This window comes from Schistocerca americana, chromosome 3 (genome assembly GCF_021461395.2).
Source record: "Schistocerca americana isolate TAMUIC-IGC-003095 chromosome 3, iqSchAmer2.1, whole genome shotgun sequence".
NCBI classification, from domain to species: Eukaryota; Metazoa; Arthropoda; class Insecta; order Orthoptera; family Acrididae; genus Schistocerca; species Schistocerca americana.
In genome coordinates, this window is record NC_060121.1 from 716,033,635 (window position 1) to 716,056,380 (window position 22,746).

The following is a 22,746-nucleotide window of genomic DNA, read 5'->3' on the forward strand; positions in this document are numbered from 1 at the left end:
TATTTTTTTTTTTTTTTTTACAGGAACAGAATAAAATTTTTTGTGAACGTAGTTGGAACATTTATCTATACATTGAGCCTGCTCAATGTAGCCTCCATCAGCTGTGACGCACCTGGTCCTACGTTCTTTCTATGATGTAAATGCACTTTGGTAAAATTATAGCGATTGACTTTTACATCATCGCTTGACATAGGAAATAAGGTCTTTCTCACTATCAAATGTTTTACAGCACAGGTGGGCCTAAAGACGACGAAAGAGTTTAAAATCAGACGTAGCCAATTCCGGACTGGAAGGAGGATGATGAACAATTTTCAAAGCCATTTTCATGATTTTCTCCTGCGTCATAAGGGCTTTATGGGGTTTCACATTGTCATGATGCAGTCTGATGCGCTGACCCTCAGGCTGTGGTCTGTGGGTGTTGATGGCACGTCGCAGCTTGTCCAATGCTAAACAGTAACGGTCCCGGTTAATTGTGGAGCCAGGTTCAAAAAAGTCAATGAAAATGATACCACACTAATCCCAGAAGGAAGAGGCCATCACCTCTCGGATTGCTGTTCGTGAAGGTCTTGGTTTCTTCCTCCGAGCGGAACCCAGATGACGCCATACCACAGAATGGGTTTTCCTCTCAGGTTATGACAAAAACGACCATGTTTCCTGGCTAATGACGCCATCAAAACACTGTTTCCACTCTTCAGTAGAGGTCTTCATGAGACCCTCGCCCACATTCTTCCTCATCGCTTTCACTTCTCTTGTCAGTAATCCACTCACCCAACGTGCATAGATTTTTCTGTACCCTAGTGACTGCACCAGTGTTATCAAACTACCCAATTACAAACAAGTCATTTCAGCAAGCTGTCGTGTCGTCACACATCTGTCACTTTGGATGGTTTGATCAATGGTCTTTTTATTCACATCACTCACTGCCGTCGATAGTCTACCGCCTCATGGATCGTCCAGTAGAGAGAAGTCACCTTCCTTAAACCACTGCAACCACCTCTGGATACTGCTCCGATCCACTGTGTCCTCCCCATAAACAGGAGCAACTTCCTGTGAATCAGTGTGGCAGAGTCATCGGCGGTCTTACACAGGAACGCTATCACCGACAGTTGTCCCAACCTGAAATCTACTTCACGTTCCATTATGGCTCACCTGTAAATAAAAGAATATACTCTTATATACCAACTTATAGCTAAATGTTCCAAATATATTCACAAAAAATTTCGTTCTCCTCCGTAAAAAAAAAAAAAAAAAAAAAAATTGTGACGACTGTGCAAAGCTTTTTGAATGCCCTTTGTAGAACAGTGTCCATCGGCTTACAGGCAATGCGAGTCACAAACTGGACATCGACATTCTATTTCGAAAGCGTCTCCAGATGCAGTGCACATTATGGGAACCTTGTGCACCGCCAATACAGCGTACACCCACTGCGCCTATAACAGCGTTCCTTGATAGCAACAGAGTGAGAGCTCACTTTGAACCTTCACGAACTGTATCGTATATGTGACTCTTTTTCATTAGATCAGGACGATCTTTAAGTTACTTGCAAGCTGTTTCTTGTTGCCCACGTTATTGTATATTTTCCTGCACTAATAAGGTTTTATTGTCTTGAGTGCCCGGATCCATTTCCCTCCTTGTGCGTACATCACCCACAATGGGATACTTTGCTTGTGCCTTCAGAGTTGCGTCACACACTACCGTCCATGACACCTGAAGGCTCCCCATACCTTGACGTCATTGGTAACACCAAATCGTTGGGCCTCTTCAGGTCGCCACCATCGTTGGTCTTCCAGGGTAGTGCAGAGGCTGATCGTCAGCCTACCGTGCATCCCGTTCACGGCACCACTCGAAATGCAGCAGTTTGTGTTGTCATGTGAACGGCATCCTAGGCATGCGACGTTAATTCCCTAGTCCAGCTGCTGCTAGTGTCTGACCAATGGTGTGGTATGACACAGAATGTTACAGTGAGTCCACCAATGGTTCTAGAGTTACTGGCGCTGTGCTTCATGGCGATCCTCCTTTGTGGTGGTCAGACGTGATGGACCAGAGCGTTGACGACGACCGTTCATGCTCTCACGCTCCAGTGCAATTCGGGATCGAGTCCCAGTTACATCCTAATGCCCCACGAATTTAAAAATGCCCGATTCGGCCATACAGACAAATGGAGAGCCTTAATTAGACCCCTTATGATAGACCGGATGTGTTTTTATGTTTGGCAGCATGAAGTGATCTGATGATAAACCATACCTCATTCACGGAGACGAGGCAGCAGAGGTAAACAGTCTGAATCATGTGCTAGTAGAGTCACGTTAGCAGCTGTTGCCAGGGGTAGACACAAAGACGCAATTCTTGCAGTACAGACTATTGTCGCATTACGTTCAACTGTCTGTTGGGTTTTCTGACTATGACAAGAGTTGACGTCCTTTAACTGGCGAAGAGGGATGTCATTACCCAAAGGCCCTCCATACGTCTAAATTCTGCTTCAATTTCCCCCCAAATGGCGTTGGGGACATTTTATGCTTTGACGAAGTGCTGTTTTGCGATATCTTGCAAGATACTTTGGGCGAAAATGTCTTTTGCCTTATCCAAAGAGACATCAAAAATCTGATGGTAATTGAGACAGAGCTTCTTTACGCTACTGCAGACTTTAAAAAATGTGATGATCAGAAGATTTTTCTGGAAAGTACCCGGAGATAAGAGAGATTAGGGCTCGTACAGAGGCATATAGGCAGTCATTTTTCCCTCGTTCTGTTTTGGACGTAGGGAAGATGCTAGATGGGGTACGAGGTACCTTCCGCCACGCACCGTATGGTGGATTGCGGAGTATGCATGTAGATGTAGATGTAGATGTAGATGTAGATGTAGATGTAGAGTACATAAGTGTTGGTTGGGACCATATATGGTCGTATATTAAGCCCAACATGGTGGTGGTCGGAACGGCCCACGTGGATTGGACGACGCCCACTACCGCACAGATAGAAAGTGGGGAGGCGTAGCCCACAAAAGAGTTCAGTAGAAGCAGCGGTCCAGGATGGACGCCTGTGTTAGTCGGGCCCTGGCCCTGGACTTGCAGTATTCGCTCTGGCTCTGCTCGCGCTCATATGTAGCTGCGTACGTACTGTGACGTGCGGCACACGCTCAAGGATCTTCGACTCAATAAAGACAAAGCAATAATTATCAATTAAGCACAAACTCGGGATCGTTATTTCCAACAGATTTTATTTACCAATTGAATGAAAACAGCAAACAGCTGCTACAACAGAATAATACGCATAATTGCCCCAGAATCTGAAACGTTACTAAACAGACAAAATGCCTACGGGCGTAATAGCTCACCCCAAATAATAAATAATTTTAAACGCTCTTTAGATAAATCTTAAGGGCCATAAAACAATAAATGGTTTTCTGAGAAAAACTCCAATAGATGCAGAACACCTTTTACGATGTTGTTCTTGTTGTGGGACATCAGTCCAGAGACTGGTTTGATCCAGCTCTCCATGCTACTCTATCCTGTGCATGCTTCTTCATCTCTCAGTACGTACTGCAACCTATATCCTTCTGAATCTGCTTAGTGTATTCATCTCTTGGTCTCCTCCTACGATTTTTACCCTCCACACTGCCCTCCAATACTAAATTGGTCATCGCTTGATGCCTCAGAACATGTGCTACAAACCGATGCCTTCTTCTAGTCAAATTGTGCCACAAATTTCTCTTCTCCCCAATTCTATTCAATACCTCGTCATTAGTTATGCGAGTCACCCATCTAATCTTCAGCATTCTTCTGTAGCACCACATTTCGGAAGCTTCTATTCTCTTCTTGTCCAAACTATTTATCGTCCATGTTTCACTCCCACAAGAGGCTATACTCTACACAAATACTTTTGGAAAAGTATTTGTGACACTTAAATTTATACTCGATGTCAAAAAAAGTTTCTCTTCTTCAGAAACTCTTACCGTGTCATTGCCAGTCTACATTTTATATCTTGTCTACTTCGACCATCATCAGTTATTTTGCTCCCCAAATAGCAAAACTCATATACTACTTTAAATGTCTCATTTCCTAATCTAATTCCCTCAGGATCACCCGATTTTACTCTCCATTATCCTCGTTTACCTTTTGTTTATGTTCATCTTATATCCTCTTCTCAAGACACCGTCCATTCCGTTCAACTGCTCTTCCAGGTCCTTTGCTGTCTCATAGAGTATTACAATGTCATCGGTGAACCTCAAAGTTTTTTATTACTTCTTCGTGGAGTTTAATTCCTACTCCGAATTTTTCTTTTGTTTCCTTTAGTGTTTGCACAATATACAGATTGAACAACATCGTTGATAGGCTACAACCCTATCTCACTCCCTTCTCAACCATTGCTTCCCTGTCATGCCCCTTGACTCTTTTATTACTGACATCTGGTTTCTGTACAAACTGTAAATAGACTTTCGCTCCCTGTTTTTTACCCTGCCACCTTCAAAATTTGAAAGAGTATTTCAGTCCACATTGTCAGAAGCTTTCCCTAGGTCTACAAATGCTAGAAACGTAGGTTTGCCTTTCCTTAAACTATCTTCTAAGATTAGTCGTAGGTTTAGTATTGCATCACATGTCCCAACATTTCTACGGAATCCAAACTGATATTCCCCGAGGTCGGGTTCTACCAGTTTTTCCATTCGTCTGTAAAGAATTCATGTTAGTATTTTGCGCCCGTGCTTTATTATAATGATATTTCGGTAATTTTCACATCTGTCTACACCTGCTTTCTTTGAGATTGGAATTAATATATTCTTCTTGAAGACTGAGGGTATTTCGCCTGTTTCATTCAACTTGCTCACCAGATGGTACAGCTTTGTCAGGGCTGGCTCTCCCAAGGCTGTCAATAGTTCTAATGGAATGTTGTCTACTCCCAGAGCCTTGGCTCGACTTAGGTCTTTCAGTGCTCTGTCAAACTCTTCACGCAGTATCATAACTCCCATTTCATCTTTCTCTAGAACCTCCTCCATTTCCGTAATATTGTCCTCAAGTACGTCGCCCTTGTATAGACCCTCTATATACTCCTTCCACCTTTCTGCTTTCTCTTCTTTGCTTAGAACTGTGTTTCCATCTGAGCTCCAGATATTCATGCAAGTTGTTCTCTTTCTCCAAAGGTCTTTTTAATTTTCCCTTAGGCAGTCTCTGTCTTACCCCTAGTGATGTACGCCTCTGCATCCTTAAAAAATGGTTCAAATGCCTCTGATCACTATGCGACGTAACTTCTGAGGTCATCAGTCGCCTAGAACTTAGAACTAATTAAACCTAGCTAACCTAAGGACATCACACACATCCATGCCCGAGGCAGGATTCGAACCTGCTACCGTAGCAGTTGCTCGGCTCCAGACTGTAGCGCCGAGAACCGCACGGCCACTCCGGCCGGCCTGCATCCTTACATTTGTCCTCTAACCATCCCTGCTTCGCGATTTTGCACTTGCTGTCGATTTCATTTTGGAGACGTCTGTATTCCTTTTTTCCTGCTTCATTTACTGCATTTTTATATTTCTATCCTTTTATCAAATAAATTCAACATTTCTTCTGTTGCCCATGGATTTCTACTAGCCCTCTTCTTTTTACCAACTTGATCCTCTGCCGCCTTCACTATTTCATCCGTCAGCGCTACCCACTATTCTTCTACTTGATTTCTTTCCGCTATTACTGTCAATCGTTTCCTAATGCTCTCCCTGAAACTCTCTACTACCTCTGGCTCTGTCAGATTGTACAAGTCGCATCTCCTTAAATTCCCACTTTTTGCCGTTTCTTCATTTTTAATCTATAGTTCATAACCGATATATTGTGGTCAGAATCCATATCTGGTCCTGGAAATGTCTTACAATTTAAAACCTGGTTCCTAAATCTCTGCCTTACCATTGTATAATCTAACTGAAACCTTCCAGTATCCCCAGGCCTCTTCCACGTATACAACCTTCTTTCTTGATTCTTGAACCAAGTGTTAGCTATGATTAAGTTATGTTCTGTGCAAAATTCTACCAGGTGGCTTCCTTTTTCATTTCTTACCCCATTCCATATTCGCCCATTACATTTCCTTCTCTTCCTTTCCCTAATATCGAATTCCAGTTAACCATGATTATTTTCGTCTCCCTTCACTATATGAATAATTTCTTTTATTTCATCATACTTTTCATCAATCTCTTCGTCATCTGTAGAGCTAGTTGGTATATAAACTTGTACTGGTGTGGTAGGCGTGGGCTTCGTGTCTATCTTAGCCACAATAATGCGTTCACTATGCTCTTTGTAGTAGCTTACTCGCAGTCCTATCTTTTTATTCATTATTGGACCTATTCCTGCATTACCCCTACTTGATTTTGTATTTATAACCCTGTGCCACCGAACTTCAATAATTTCCACTATATCTAACTTTACCCTATCCATTTACCTTTTTAAATGTACTAACCTACCTACCCGATTACGGGAACTGACATTCCACGCTCTGAACGCCAGTTTTCCTTCTCTTGATAACGACATCCGCCTGAGTAGTCCCCACGCGGAGATCCGAATGGGGGACTATTTTACCTCCAGTATATTTTACCTAAGAGGTCGCCATCGTCATTTAACCATACAGTAAAGCTGCAAGCCCTCGAGAATATTTACGGCTGTAGTTTCCTCTTGCTTTCAGCCATTCGCAGTAGCAGCACTGCAAGGCCGTTTTGGTTAGTGTTACAAGTACAGATCAGTCCGCCATCGAGACTGTTGCCCCTGCAACTACTGAAAAGGCTGCTGCCCCTCTTCAGGAACCACACGTTTGTCTGGCCTCTCAACAGATACCCCTCCGTTGTGGTTGCACCTACGGTACGGCTATCTGTATCGCTGAGGCACGCAAGCCTCCCCCAACGGCAAGGTGGTTCATGGGAATGGGGGCGGTTGATATAACAGCAGAAACAACGTAAATCTGTTTCTGAATAAGATATTAAAAACCCAGTACAATGAAAGGCATCTTTCTTGTATTACAAAATTTCAGTGACAAGTAATGGCACATCAGAGTGCGCGGAAAACTACGACTCGGATCGAGCCTGAATGAAAGGTGAAAGGAACGGTGAAGATGGAAAGACGGACGCATCGGCGTCACCAAGAGCAAATAATAAAATACTGAACTTAAATTCGCCGAAGAACACAGCGACCGCGCTTTCGGTTACAATTCAAACTGGCCGCCGCCAAATCGTCGCCCCCAGTTAAACGACCAGCTACAACGGAAGACGCGCACCGACGATTATACCGCTGAAACAGAAACATAAAACCACACAGCAACTGAGCAGTATACAGTAATATACAATCCTTAAAACATTAGATGAATTTCAAAACAGGAATTCGACTGCAAGGGTCTCACAAGCCATTGACATTCAGAAGTAACCACCTTAAATATCTGCACTACATTGTCATTAATAATATGTGGAAACAGGGTTATTACTGCCAGACCAGGAAGTGATAATATACTCAAATATGAAAAAAACTGGTCATAGTGGTAAATCGCTTACTCGTAACTTAACACAAAACATAACCCCACAGGCGATTAATTATATTTTATATATTCCATAAACACTCACTTAATGCTTACAATACGACAGGATTCTATCACACAATAAATGTTTTGTCCTTAAGCCTATGCTTGTCTACCTCTCAACACATAACCTATATACCAGCAGCCAGCCAGAAAATCGAACCTGTGGTTATTTCGGAGAGCAAAGTCACGCACTTAGATATACACTCCTTGCCGATATCTCAAGTGCGTCCAAAACAGGCATACCTCATTCACACAGGTAACCACTGTTCAATATGTTGCGCGCTAGTGGTCAACACGAAACAGATAACATGGGCGTCCAAACACTGGAAGAGCTTTTAACTGCAAACAGCATGAAACTCAACGTATATATATATATATATATATATATATATATCACTAATTTTAGAACCTTAATAATTCCCACCGTTTGATTCTGCAGCATATCCAGTTTCAGACTGATACATTCCAGAGCCACTTTCTCTCATGTTCACATCGTTTAGCAGCACAGACGAGGCCATCGCCCTCCTACTTTACGTAGAACACACTCCCGCAGGCACTCGCGTCTCCGTCCGCAGCCCCACTGCCCACGTGACAGAAAGAGGCAGAGCACACGCAAAGAGCGACCTCCGAAAACCAGACTGCACACCGGAGCGCCAACCAACCGGCAAAAGGCAGTCCTCTCCCCACAGCGACGTGCGCTTAAATAGCCGAAAAGCAAACAGAGAGGATAACCGCAGCCACGCGTCACGAAGTCAAGCGCTGAGAACTTAAATGAACACAAGAGAAGTGACTGACGCCAACGGCGCCAAGTATCACCTTTCTCCACGGACTTTTGCAATCACGAGCAGTGTAGGTACATTCATGTCATTATCCAATTGGTAGTAAGACGAGCAATTGTAGATTGTATTTCTTTAAGTCTTATCTCTGTTCAATTATTTCCCCACAGAGTTCCATAACCCTTTCAGGCTTCCAGTTAGCCATCTTCATGTTGGCTGTCTGGAAGGATATTCTCCCGCCTTTAATGTCACTGAGCGTCTAGACCACTTGCTGCACACGACAGTGCTGTTACAGGGGACGTTGCGGGCTGATGGTTGCACATTATCCGAGATCGGGAGGTCGAAGGAGGCAATAAATTTTAGGATTTTCGTAAGCGTGAAGCACCGCGACCGGAATTCCGTTAATTATAGATCTTGACTGAGTTTGTAGAAGATACATGCCGAGGGTGGCAATGCGATCCCCACTGTACCTGGAGAGGAGCCGTGGTTTTCGAACACGTACCTACTGATCAGCGTAACGGATGCCCCAGTACTCATCTGAAACTAGACATCCTAGTTCTGAACACGCAGCAGAAGGTAAGAGTTTCTTTAGCTCATGTAGAACCATAGAGGGACATGGAGGGCGACTAATAGCCAGGGAAGAATCATGCTTAGTGGAAAGGGACACATAAGAAACCGATTGTTTCAGGAGCGCAGAGTCGTCGTCTTCGTTCTTACGGACATCCAATTCTTCAGAACCATGGGCCATCTTGTTACCTGACGGGCTCTGTAATTTTTTTCAGCAGAGGTCTTGGATGTACCCAATCTCTTCACAAAATAGGAATTTGGTTCGGGAAAAACGACAAATGTCCCTATCTTGAGGTGGGGGTGGGGGATGAGGGCAGTGGGCGTGCTATATGTTGTCCACAGTACCCATCGGAAACAGAAAATTTGCGACAAGAAGACCACCGCAGATGCCACCATTAGATTTGACTAACCACAACGCCCGACATGAATCCCACTGATCATTTACAGGACATGATAGAGATGTCAATTCGTGCAAAAAATACTGGACTGGCAACATTTGCGGATGATCCCCCGTCCTTGTCTGCTCCGCTTACATACTTTTGTCAGCGCGTCATATTCCCGCAACGCCACCGCAACGTTCAAATCGCGGTGGACAGTGGTCATAACGTTTTCGGTTATCAGTGTACATAATAGTCCTGTTCGTCATTTAATACCACTGTCTTGAGTATTAGAAGGCTATAGGTCACACTTACTATTATATTTATAGAATATTTCCTTTAGTAAATACTACATAATTCGGTTATTATTCCACTGGCATATCGTGTTTCCTTTACAGTATCCTTTCTACACAGTTTAAACATTAAACAGCGATCACAATAAGTAACTTCTATTACACATTGAGAATTTTATGTGGAAACTTTATATACTCTTAAGGCTACATAAACAGAAATTTACAAAAAATGGGTGGTAGAAGATCGAACTTCACGGTTTCATCTTTAGAATCATAAACCGCGAACATAGCACGTATGTTATTGTACACAGTCTACTCAGCAATTCCAGTAGGTACGAGGGCAAGCTAAAAAGTAATGCCTACAAATTATTTATGTGAAACTCTTGAAGCTTTCTAAATAAAACAGACGTGAGTGCAATTATACGTCTTTATTCTTTTCGTCTGCAAATCTGTTTCTCAGTTTCTCCCATCGAGAGACCACTTTCTTGACACCGTCACTGTATAGTGTTTGGCTCTGTTGACAGAGCCACTCCCACATCTCCCCACTGTCAAGATGATGTCCAATAATATGATCTTTACGTTTTGGAAACAGATGAAAATCGGGTGGGGCCAAATGGAGACTGTATATAGGGTCATCCATGACAGTGTTCCCAAGGAGTCGGATTTTTGCAGATGGCGCAGCTCTCCTGTGTGATTTAGTATTGTCATGCTGAAGGAGAGGATACTCCATGTATGGGCGAACTCTACGAATTCGAAACTCGATTACGTCACGCTGTTTCTCACTCACCGACATAGCTGCGTTACACACCTCCGTGCTAGGCGTTACAATTCGGAGACCTCTAGCGGAAGAAGGATGCAGATATGTATGTAGGCATAAAAGGCAAAGACGACGAGTGTTAATAACGTTTCTCTTATTCAAAACTCTTCAAAAGTTTTCATGTAAAAAATTCGGAGACATTACCTTTCAGCACGTCCTCACAATACAGCGATAGAAGGTTTCAACCTGACTGTTACAATGAAGTATCACATGATTATAAAATTCGGGTTTCGAATTCACATCCCTCATATTCTTTTAATATTCCAATATGAAACTTTTACACATTTCCTATCCTACTCCACAATCCTTGAGAGATCTATTTATAAAAATCAGATGGTTCCAAATGTTACTTGGTGGATTCAGCTACACATAACGATGAGAAATCTTCAGCTTGCGAACTAGAAGCATTTTCAACTTTGCGGAAAATTGATAAACAATAAAGCAGCAGGAATTACTGTTTCCAATAAAATGACTCCTATTACAGCTAGTAACAAGTTAGCCAGTCAGGCAGCAGCAGCGGGCAGAGACAGACGCAGCATCAGAGAAGTAACTGATTTTGTGACTTTTACAAGTTTCTCACCACTTAATAGTTTAGTTTATTGAGTTTCAGCGTGTTGATTTAACATCTAATAGCCACAGCTCTCGAGTTTTCGTTTGTGTTGGAAAGAAAACCGATTTTGTGACATATTACAAGTTCCAAATCAGTAGAAAATTATTTAATTTCAAGGGAGTACTTCGGTAGTTAGGTGTTTGAATCTCAGCTTATTAATCTAATTTATATGTAACAGTTCCTGCGTTTTGGTCAGTGTCTACAATAGAGTTCCACAGCATCTGCCGATAGTCCATTAATCTGAGTAGTTTAGTTTTCCACGGTCTTTAGCAGGGATACGGACCTTGATTGTTGTGTGCAGATGCGAACCGAGTTGGTGACATTCCGCTCTCAGCTCCAGGCTGTGATGGCTTCGGTTACACAGCTTGAGGGTTCAGTGGACGGGCAATACTGGTGTGGACCGGCCATGGGGATCCAACTGACGTCCAGCACGTCCGAGTCCACCGATCGGCCCTCACTGGTGGCCAGTCCAGTTACTGCTTGCACTAAGGCTGACCCATCACCGGTGGTGAGTAGGAGGTCTTCCTGGGGCGTAGCAGGCGGCGAAAGATTTCCCAGGCGGCCGTAATTAAGGCCTGCCCAGTTAGTCTGACAAAGAGGATCCAGGTGCTGCCTGTTGCTGACACTGTCGCTGAGGCAGATGTCGTAACCTGTCCTGTTTCAGAGGAAACCTCTCAGCGTGCAAGATATGGACAATAACAGGGGATGGGATTATTCATTGCTTGGAGCTCCAGCCTTATGCACATTATGGAGCCCCTTATGGACATGGGTGCCAAGAAGGGGAAGAAAGCCACTATGCACTCTGTGTGCATACTGGATGAAGTCAGTACCAATGATGCACAAATCACTTTGGATCAGAAGAGATTCTCTCCTTTTTCGAACGGCTAACAGAAGTGGTAAACGCTGCCAGTATTGCTTGCGAGATTGAAGCAGAGCTGACCATTTGCAGCACAGCCGACAGGACTGATTAAGGACCTCTGGTACAAAGCTTGCTCAACATACAGATTGAACAACATCGGGGAGAGGCTACAACCCTGTCTTACTCCCTTCCCCACCACTGCTTCCCTTTCATGTTCCTCGACTCTTATAACTGCCATCTGGTTTCTATACAAATTGTAAATAGCCTTTCGCTCCCTGTATTTTACCCCTGCCACCTTTATAATTTGAAAGAGAGTATTCCAGTCAACATTGTCAAAAGCTTTCTCTAAGTCTGCAAATGCTAGAAATGTAGGTTTGCCTTTCCTTAATCTTTCTTCAAATATTAGTAAGGTCAGTATGGCCTCACATGTTCCAGTGTTTCTACGGAATCCAAACTGATATTCCCTGAGGTTGGCTTCTACTAGTCTTTCCATTCGTCTGTGAAGAATTCGTGTTAGTATTTTGCAGCTGTGACTTATTAAACTGATAGTTCGGTAATTTTCACATCTGTCAACACCTGCTTTCTTTGGGATTGGAATTATTATATTCTTCTTGACGTCTGAGGGTATGTCGCCTGTTTCATACATCTTGCTCACCAGATGGTAGAGTTTTGACAGGACTGACTTTCCCAGGGCCATCAGTAGTTCCAATGGAATGTTGTCTACTCCGGGGGCCTTGTTTCGACTCAGGTCTTTCACTGCTCTGTCAAACTCTTCACGCAGTATCGTATCTCCCATTTCATTTTCATATACATCCTCTTTCATTTCCATAATATTGTCCTCAAGTATATCACCCTTGTATAGACCCTCTATATACTCCTTCCACCTTTCTGCTTTCCCTTCTTTGCTTAGAAGTGGGTTTCCATCTGAGCTCTTGATATTCATACAAGTCGTTCTCTTATCTCCAAAGGTCTCTTTAATTTTCCTGTAGGCAATATCTATCTTATCCCTAGTGAGATAAACCTCTACATCCTTACATTTGTCCTCTAGCCATCCCTGCTTAGCCATTTTGCACTTCCTGTCGATCTCATTTTTGAGACGTTTGTATTCCTTTTTGCCTGCTTCATTTACTGCATTTTTATATATTCTCATTTCATCAATTAATTTCAATATTTCTTCTGTTACCCAAGGATTTCTACTAGCCCTCGTCTTATTACCTACTTGATCCTCTGCTGCCTTCACTACTTCATCCCTCAAAGCTACCCATTCTTTTTCAACTGTATTTCTTTCCCCTATTCCTGCCAGCCTCTGGTTCTTTCAGTTTATCCAGGTCCCATCTCCTTAAATTCCCACCTTTTTGCAGTTTCTTCAGTTTTAATCTACAGGTCATAACCAATAGATTGTGGTCAGAGTCCACATCTGCCCCTGGAAATGTCTTACAATTTAAAATCTGGTTACTAAATCTCTGTCTTACCATTATATAATCTATCTGATACCTATTAGTATCTCCAGGGTTCTTCCATGTATACAACCTTCTTTCATGATTCTTAAACCAAGTGTTGGCTATGATTATGTTGTGCTCTGTGCAAAATTCTACCAGGTGGCTTCCTCTTCCATTTCTTAGCCCCAATCCATATTCACCTACTACGTTTCCTTCTCTCCCTTTTCCTACACTCGAATTCCAGTCACCCATTACTATTAAATTTTAGTCTCCCTTCACTATCTGAATAATTTCTTTTATTTCGTCATACATTTTTTCAATTTCTTCGTCATCTGCAGAGCTAGTTGGCATATAAACTTGTACTACTGTAGTAGGTGTGGGCTTCGTATCTGTCTTGGCCACAATAATGCGTTCACTATGCTGTTTGTAGTAGCTTACCCGCATTCCTATTTTCCTATTCATTATTAAACCTACTCCTGCTTTACCCGTATTTGATTTTGTGTTTATAACCCTGTAGTCACCTGACCAGAAGTCTTGTTCCTCCTGCTACCGAACTTCACTAATTCCCACTATATCTAACTTTAACCTATCCATTTCCCTTTTTAAATTTTCTAACCTATCTGCCCGATTAAGGGATCTGACATTCCACGCTCCGATCCGTAGAACGCCAGTTTTCTTTCTCCTGATAACGACATCCTCTTGAGTAGTCCCCGCCCGGAGATCCGAATGGGGGACTATTTTACCTCCGGAATATTTTACCCAAGAAGACGCCATCATCATTTAATCATACAGTAAAGCTGCATGCCCTCGGGAAAAATTACGGCTGTAGTTTCCCCTTGCTTTCAGCCGTTTGCAGTACCATCACAGCGAGGCCGTTTTGGTATTGAGCAAGCAGTAAAGGAAACAAAAGAAAAATTCGGAGTAGGTATTAAAATTCATGGAGAAGAAATAAAAACTTTGAGGTTCGCCGATGACATTGTAATTCTGTCAGAGACAGCAAATGACTTGGAAGAGCAGTTGAACGGAATGGACAGTGTCTTGAAAGGAGGATATAAGATGAACATCAACAAAAGCAAAACGAGGATGATGGAATGTAGTCGAATTAAGTCGGGTGATGCTGAGGGACTTAGATTAGGAAATGAGACACTTAAAGTAGTAAAGGGCTTTTGCTATTTGGGGAGCAAAATAACTGATGATGGTCGAAGTAGAGAGGATATAAAATGAAGACTGGCAATGGCAAGGAAAGCGTTTCTGAAGAAGAGAAATTTGTTAACATCGAGTATAGATTTAAGTGTCAGGAAGTCATTTCTGAAAGTACGAGTATTTGTATGGAGTGTAGCCATGTATGGAAGTGAAACATGGACGATAAATAGTTTGGACAAGAAGAGAATAGAAGCTTTCGAAATGTGGTGCTACAGAAGAATGCTGAAGATTAGATGGGTAGATCACATAACTAATGAGGAAGTATTGAATAGGATTGGGGAGAAGAGAAGTTTGTGGCACAACTTGACAGGAAGAAGGGATCGGTTGGTAGGGCATGTTCTGAGGCATCAAAGGATCACCAATTTAGTATTGGAGGGCAGCGTGGAGGGTAAAAATCGTAGAGGGAGACCACGAGATGAATACACTAAGCAGTTTCAGAAGGATGTAGGTTGCAGTAGGTACTGGGAGTTGAAGAAGCTTGCACAGGATAGAGTAGCGTGGAGAGCCGCATCAAACCAGTCTCAGGACTGAAGACCACAACAACAACAACAACGGTACAGAGCTGAGTGGAGAGTCTGAATGTGAGGCTCAGACGGTTCTACGACGGTATAGGCTGCAGACTCTACAACTTGCGGCAAAGGGTGGTTAGGGTCGGGTTCTGCTGAATAGTTCAGGAGTCCACTATACGCAGGAGGCGACTACACGGGTAGCAGGGGCTGTGTTGCGTAGACTGGGCGTTTTTTTAGGTTAGAGAATCCCAGGAAAACACAGTCAGAAAGGGTGCAGGCCAAACACGGAAGAACGTAGATACAGAAACCGTCGCTATAACAGTTGTAAATTGTAGTAGCTGTGTTGGGAAAGTACCAGAGCTCCAAGCGCTATTGGAAAGCACTGATGGTCAAATCATTATAGGCACTGAAAGCTGGCTAAAGCTGGAGATAAGCTCAGACGAAATTTTTGGCAAGAACCTAACGGTGTTCAGAAAGGATAGGCTAGACACGGTTGGTGGTGGCGTGTTTGTTGCTGTTAAAAGTGGTTTGTCTTGTCGCGAAATTGAAGTAGAGAGCTCCTGTGAGTTGGTATGGGATCCTTTTAAAGACCTCCCAATTCAGATGATACAATTGCTGAAAGATTCAAAGAAAACTTGGGTTTGATTTCAAACACGTACCCAATTCATACGATTATAGTTGGTGATGACTCTAATTTACCCTCGATATGTTGGCGAAAATATATATATAATTCCGGAGGTACGCGTAAAACATCTTCCAAAATTGCGCTGAACTCATTCTCCGAAAATTATTTCGACCACTAAGTTCATGAGCCCACGCGAATAGTAAACGGTTGTCGAAACACACTTTACCTCTTAGCAACATACAATCCTGAGGTAATAATGAGTATCAGAACGGATACTGGGATTAGTGAACACAGGATTGTCGTAGTGACACTGAATATTGTTAACCTCAAATCCTCCAAAAGTAAACGGAAAATATACCTATACAAAAAAGTAGATAAAAATTCACTTGACACCTACGTGAGAGAAAATCTCCACTATTTCGAAATTAGCAATATAAGTGTAGATCAGATATGGCTTTAATTGAAAGAAATAGTATCGGCAGCAATTGAGATATTTGTAACAAATAAATTACCAAATGAGGGAGCTTATCCTCCTTGGTACACAAAAGGGGTTGGAACACTGTTGCAGATACAGCGAAACAAACATGCCAAATTCAAACATACGCACAATCCCCAAGATTGGCGTTCTTCTACAGAAGCTCTAAATTTAGCGCGGACTTCAATGCAAGATGCTTATAATGGTTTTCACAACGAAACTTTGTCCCGAAACTTGGCAAAATATCCAGACAGATTCTGGTCGTATCTGAAGTATGGTAGCGGCAAGACACAATGGTATTTGCAAGACACAATCAGTGCCTTCTCTGCTCGATGCATTGGAGATACTATCAAAGACAGTGCTGCCTAAGTAGAGCTACTAAACACAGCCTTCTGAAATGCATTCACCAAAGAAGACGAAGTAAATATTCCGAAATTCGCGTCAAGAATAGCTGTCAACATGGCTAACGTAGATGTAAATGTTATCGGAGTAGTGAAGCAACTTAAATCACTTAATAAAAGCAAGTCTTCTGGTCCAGACTGTATACCAATTAGGTTCCTTTCTGAGTACGCTGATGCAATAGCTCCGTACTTAACAATCGTATACAACCGTTCGCTTGACGAAAGATCCGTACCTAAAGACTGGAAAGTTGTACATGCCACACTAATATTCAAGAAAGGTAGTAGGAGTAATCCACTAAATTACAGAACCATATCATTAACGTCGATATGGAGCAGGATTTTGGAACATTTATTGTGTTCGAAAACTTATGAATTACCTCGAAAAAATTGGTCTCTTGACACACAGTCAACATGGATTTCGAAAACATCGTTCTTGTTGACAAGGGATTTCAGATTGAAACCTAACAAGCGAATTGTAGTGAAATTGCATGCTTATGGAATATCGTGTAAATTATGTGACTGGATTCGGGGTTTCCTGTCAGATAGGTCACAGATCGTAGTAAGTGACGTAAAGTCATCGAGTAAAACAGAAGTGATTTCTGGCGTTCCCCAAGGTAGGCCCTCTTCTGTTCCTTATCTATATAAACGATTTGGGAGACAATTTGAACAGCCGTCTTAGGTTGTCTGCAGATGACGCTGTCGTTTATCGGCTAATAAAGTCATCAGAAGATCAAAACTAACTGAAAAACGATTTAGAAAATATATCTCTATGATTGAAAAATTGGCAATTGACCCTATATAAAGAAAAGTGTGAGATCATCCACATGAGTGAGAAAATGAATCCGTTAAACTTCGGTTACACGATAAATCAGTCATATATAAAGGCCGTAAATTACGAACAACTTAAATTGGAAGGGACACATAGATAATGTTGTGGGGAAGGCTAACCAAAGACTGCGTTTTGTTGGCAGGACACTTAGAAAATATAACAGACCTACTAAGGAGACTGCCTACACTACGCTTGACCTTTTTTAGAATGCTGCAGCGTGGTGTGGGATCCTTACCTGATATGATTGACGGAGTACATCGAGAAAGTTCAAAGAAGGTCAGCACGTTTTGTATTATCGCGAAACAGGGGAGAGATTGTCACTGAAATGATACAGGATTTGGGGTGGACATCATAAAAACAAAGGCGTTTGTCGTTGCGGCTGATCTTCTCACGAAATTCCAATCACCAACTTTCTCCTCCGCATGTGAAAATATTTTGTTGACACCGACCTACTATAATATAATAAAATAATGGAATAGATGATAATAAAATGTTGAAACGCGTGGCTTTTTAAAATGTATTGAATTAATGAGATTAATTTTTCGGCATGAATGGCAAGCACAATAAGCTGAGCTATGCCTGGAAATAAGTTCGTATTAGTTCATATTATTTTGCAGGACGAAGTAGTTTCTTTCTCCGCTGTAGATTTGTGCTTACCATTCTTTATTATGCTACGTTTGGTCGCCGTGTTCACCTTTGAAGTCTTGACCGTGTTCCCATTAAGCTTACCGGATCTTCGTAATTTTCCAAAATACACAGGTGGGCCTCAGTTCTTGTAATTATTGTACTATTTGAAATGACAACTCACACGTCCTTTCTGCTAATAAAACAATACTGTATTCTTCTAAACGGTGCACATATGAAATACATACTCCTCACTTAATTCATAGCGACCCCAAAATGGCGGTCTACAATTACTCGCTAAAAATGGCGTGCTTCTCACTCGTTCACTAGCTGAGCGCGAATCCTTCTTTCCTCCTACTGGTACCAGAAAAAATCCTCTGTTTTTTAACAACTGAAAGTAAAAAAATACATGACGGTAGGCATAGGCTCTATGATGGGCTACCGCTTCATCTTCTCTCTTTGCCTTTAAAGAAGACGAAAACATAAAGGAAATGCAAAAGGTTTATCACAAATACCCCCTACTGTATACTGACGGAAATAAGTCTCTTTATTTAGGGAGACAGTATACAGTAGCAGAGTGGCAGACTCTTGCAGAGTCTGACACTTGAGTTTGTTAAACATCTCCGTAACGCTATCACGGTTACCAAATAACCCTGTGACGAAACGCGCCGCTCTTCTTTGGATCTTCTCTATCTCCTCCGTCAACCCGATCTGGTACGGATCCCCCACTGATGAGCAATACTCAAGTATAGGTCGAACGAGCGTTTTGTAAGCCACCTCCTTTGTTAATGGACTACATTTTCTAAGGACTCTCCCAATGAATCTCAACCTGCTACCCGCCTTACCAACAATTAATTTTATATGATCATTCCATTTCAAATCGTTCCGCACGCATACCAGTGTTTGTTCCGCTATCATATAATCATACAATAAAGGATCCTTCTTTCTATGTATTCGCAATACATTACATTTGTCTATGTTAAGAGTCAGTTGCCACTCCCTGCACCAAGTGCCTATCCGCTGCAGATCTTCCTGCATTTCGCTACAATTTTCTAATGCTGCAACTTATTTGTATACTACAGCATCATCCGCGAAAAGCCGCATGGAACTTCCGACACTATCTACTAGGTCATTTATATATATTGTGAAAAGCAATGGTCCCATAACACTCCCCTGTGGCACGCCAGAGGTTACTTTAACGTCTGTAGACGTCTCTCCATTGATAACAACATGCTGTGTTCTGTTTGCTAAAATCTCTTCAATCCAGCCACACAGCTGGTCTGATATTCTGTAGGCTCTTACAGTGTTTATCAGGCCCCCATGTGCGGTGCGTGTGTTGAATTAAGTTTTCCACATATTCCTGAGGTATGCACACACACCACTTATCCATTCGTCGATCTCTTCTGTGAAAGAGGACGCCATTATGTATAATGTAATACTGCTCTAAACGTTCGTGTGTTCTAGCCTGCAATTTTTTCCTTACCTTGCTCCATCTCGGGTCTTCTTCCTGTAAACGCTGCATGTTTTTGCACATTTTAATATAATATGGTTTAAAAGTTCCATCATTTATTATAAGCTCCTTGAAGTCTGATGTTTGTCCCTCTAACTCGTGGAAATCGGTAAGACCTTGCGGTAACCGTGATAGTGCATCTGCCAAAACATTCTGTTCCCCTTTTATGTACGATATCTCAAAATCAAACTCTTGGACATACATGCACCACCTCGCTATTCTCTTATGTAACAACTTGCACGTCAGAAGAAAGGACAAGGCTTGATGATCACAGTTAACTTTGGTATGTTTTCCCCAAAGGTAATATTGAAATTTAGGAAACGCCCAAACTAGTGCTAACGCTTCTAGCTCAGTTACGGAATAAGATCTTTCACATTCTGTGTGAGTTCTACTGGCAAAACTGATTACATTGACTTCTTCCTTACCATCCTTTGTTATTATTTGAAACAGGCACGCACCGAGCCCCTGTCTCTGCTTAAACAAAAATCCAATTCCATTTTTGGGGGTTTCAGGATAGGCGCGTCAATCAACGCCTGCTTCATCTGCTGAAAATCATTTTCACGTTCTTTAGTCCACAACCAACTGTGGTTTTTACGCAGTAAGTTTAATAGTGAACTACTGTTCAACAATTGTTGTGGCAGAAACTGCCTGAAAAACGAGACCATTCCTAGAAAACCTTTTAATTGTTTCTAGTATAGGGTGTTGGGAAATTCCGTATCGCATCTAGTTTACTGGGGTCAGGTAGAATTCCTACTGGTGAAATAATATGCCCTAAGAATTTTATTTTTTCCTTTCCGAATTCAGACTTTTTAAAGTTAACTGTGACATTGTGTTCATCAAATTTTTGAAAAATCCTTTCCAAAATACTTACATGTTCATCCCATGTTTGAGTTGCAATTAATAGATCATCAACGTAGAGTGTAACCTGGCTAAGCAGTTCCGGTCCAAGTACCCTGTCTAATGCTTCAATAAATACACCAGCGCTCACATTTAATCCGAAAGGCAGCACCCTAAATTGGTAGCTCCTCCCGGCATTTATGAAAGCTGTATACTTTCTACTCTCTTCATGTAATAAAATTTGCCAGTACGAAGCTTTCAAATCAAGGGATGTTAAATACTTATAGGAACGATGATTTTGTTTATTTCCCTCGCGTCTAACACCAATCGCACAGTTCCGTCAGTTTTACCAACTGCGAAAATCGGACTTCAGTAAGGTCAGTGCGATGTTTCAATAACCCTCCACCTAATCATACGCTCTATTTCTTTTCTTACTGCCTCTTTCTTTGCCCAAGGGGTGCCATATAACGTTCTACAATGTGTTTCATGCGGGTATACTTCCATTTTATACTCATATCCCTTAATAACACTAGGTTGTTTACGAAAAATGTTATGATATTTGAAGAGTAATTTTGTCAGTTCACTTCGCTGTTCATTGTTAAGACAAGTGGATTTACTTATTTTACTGTCTACTATTTGCTCATCGTGGATCTCCCTACCAGCGTCATCAAGTTCCATCTCCTTTGCCATTAAGGATTGAGGGTAGACAAGTTTAACATTAATGTCTGGTATTGGCCTAATCTGATTTGTCATTGTAGTTCTTATTAAGTCCACAGTCAGTGTGCGCTCCTCTACATGAAATTGGCATTCCCCGCCGCCGATGTCCATTTTTTTTCCCATATCTTCTGAACACCTCCATACCAAGTATACAGTTCACTGTAAGTTTGTCTACCAACAAGAAAGTACACTGCAAAATTACACCACATATGCTAATGGGTATGCTGGCCTGTAATTTTATAACTTTGGATTTACTTCCCATCGCCGTTACGATCTTACAGTTCTCTACAGGTAGTGTTGGTACATATACTTCCCTCGCTATCTCTTTGAAGAAGCTAGTAGACATTAGGTTTGTCGACGAGCCAGTATCCAAAACAACTAGTACATCTATGTTTCCCACCTTTACCTTTATTGTTGTTTGAATAATTTCACTTACCTTGCGTGTTGTTTCTTTCTCTTCGATAAACAAGTCTTCTTTCATTTCTGCGTCCTTATCATACCTTAAAAATAGATTCCGGATATGCTGTATGTGTAGGTTTGTTTCAGTGTCTGCTTCCTCCTTTCCGTTCCTGTTCGTTTTAGTGTTTAAGTCGCTCATATTAGTACTGTGGCACACTGATAGGTCATTACCTTCTTCCTCTAGTCACCCTCGATTATTATTTCCTGTGGCCGGTAAAGGTATTGTTTCATTTTCTGCCGTCACTTCTACTATGTTTACCGTATGTTCGCGTGCTCACCAGTTCGTGTCCCGGTTGTTTCGATTTGACTGTACGGGCTGCCTGTTATCTCTCGGATCCCTGTGTTGCATATTCCGTTCCTGGTAATTTGCATTTCCTTGTCGCCTATTGTCGAAGTTTTCCCTCGAATTTCTATTGTCTCGGCCATTACCGTACCTATGGGGCTGATATTTAGTTTCGTACCCTCGGTCATCCTGTGGCTGATGGGTAGACCGATTGTACGGATTTCCGTTGTGGCGCGGCGGTGCATACGGATGCCATTCATTCATACGCACACGACCGCTATAATTTCCAAAGCCATTGCCGTTACCGTAGTTCTTCCCGTTTGGGTTGTGCCCATTATCGTTACGATAACTAGGCGCGGCTTGCCCATCCTCATGAATCAGATCTACTGAGTCGAGCACTGAAAGAAAATACTCGAGATCATATTCGGGAATAGTTATTAATTTTTCCCTAAAATTTGCAGGTAACTTGTTCTTTCAGATTTTCAGTACATCGACATGAGATATCAGATTATTCCAGTAACGGGTCTTGTTTAGGTATTTTTCAAAATAGCTTCTTAGCCCTCCAAATTTTGAATGATATGGTAGTGGGTTAAATACCTCTCGTCTTAACCTCTCCTGGATATCTGTTGACCAGTATTTATCTAAAAATGCATTCTCAAACTGATCATATGTCTCACAAAGTTCTGACGTCTCCGTAGCCCACAAAAGGGCATCACCCTCGGTGTGTCCTACTACATATTTAATCTTTTGAGCTTCTGTCCAAGTACTGGGCAGTACATTTCTAAAGGCTCGGACAAACACTACCGGGTGCGTTCGCTTTTTCTCATTTGAGAATACGGGAAACTGTCGATGTTTTATTAAGCTCTCATCCATTAACAACGCTGCCCAGCACGGCGGAACAGCATTTCCCTGCGGTGATGGTATATTTGTTTCAGCAAAGTTTTGCCCGCTGCTCGCGTCGCGCGTCGACATGCGGTCGCGCGGCGTGGGTTGGGCATTGT